This window comes from Mus caroli, chromosome X, assembly GCF_900094665.2.
Source record: "Mus caroli chromosome X, CAROLI_EIJ_v1.1, whole genome shotgun sequence".
NCBI lineage: Eukaryota > Metazoa > Chordata > Mammalia > Rodentia > Muridae > Mus > Mus caroli.
In genome coordinates, this window is record NC_034589.1 from 124476352 (window position 1) to 124477847 (window position 1496).

Here is a 1496-nt window from a genome sequence, read left to right on the forward strand (position 1 = left end):
AAAAAAAAAAAAAAAAAAAAACTGTCTGTTTTGTTTCCATTTGAGCAAAAGTAAGAGGGGAGGAAGACAAAATAATGCAGAGAACAACAAAAAAAATTTTTGTATGTTAGTCCTGTAATTACACTTTAGGTTACAAAAAGCTTTTGTGGCCTCTAAAACACTAGGGAGGGGTAGCAAATGGTTAGTTTTCCTTTTCCCTGAAGGACTGGGATATTGGGGGTGGAGAGAGGGAAAGAGGAAAAGAAAAGGACTTTTCCTGTTCAGAGTGCTTCCTATTTAATGGTGTGGCATCCACCACATTCATAGCAAGCCCCGTATCTAGAAAGAGCGCTATTACACACCACATAGGGAAGTATGGCTACCTCAGCATCTTCCTCATCTATGTTCTACCCTGGTTTACCTTTACATCTCTTGGATCTCTATTTGGGCACCAAATGTTGCATGTCTTTTCTAGGAAGACAGAAAATTAAATTATACTCCCAAATGGGAATCATACCCACAGCCCCAAAACTGACCTGCACAAGTTCCTCTTGATAAGTAAAATTAGTTTGTTAATGTTCTTTTTAAATAAAAAATGGGAAGTAAAAGGCTATGGACAATTATTGTAATGTCATTGATGCCTCATCTGAATTAATAGAAACTTGAGTTTAGAGTACAATATGCTATTAAAGTGGCAGGGATGACTAATAGGTTCAATGAACATAAAGCACAGACAAAAATCAGACTCTAGAAAAGTTGAATGTTGTGCTATATTCTATCTTTGCTCCTATCAGGGATTTTGCTGACCTCAGCAAACACCATTCAGCTGAGAAGGATGGCTGGTTTTGCTGTAGTCTGCCAGTTAAAAAAGTTAAAAGCTTGGGAGAATTAGTCTCCCTACACTAAGTTTTCTCTATGCTCCGCACTACTCTCCTCAGCTTCTGGTAAACACAATTCTATAATACCAACATCTTTAGACCATATGTGTGACTTCATATCTTCTATGAAGACAATATCTTTAGAGCGTTTTATGTGACTGAGCTCAGTAGGTTTTTTAAAAATTGTGCTTGGTTTATTTTAACTTTGTATAATGTCTTCCAGTCCCATTGATTTTGCTTCAGATTGTGGGATTGCAACATTTTGTGGCAAAGTAATATTCTGTGATATATATATATATATATATATATATATATATACATATATATACATACATACACACACACACACATACACACACACACACACACACACATATATATATATATATATATATATATATGCATCACTTTTTATTGTCTATCCATCAGTCAGTGACTACTTAAATTGACTTCAATTTGGGGTTGTACAGAAGTGCAGATATCTCTGACATTTTCATTTCTTTCAGGTAGTAGCAAGATTGTTAGAACATATAGTAGTATTATTTTTAATTTTCTGAGGTGTCAACCATACTGTTTTCTACAATGCCTACAATAAGTCTTTTGTGCACTTTTTAAATGAATTATTTATAGTGTGCTGGC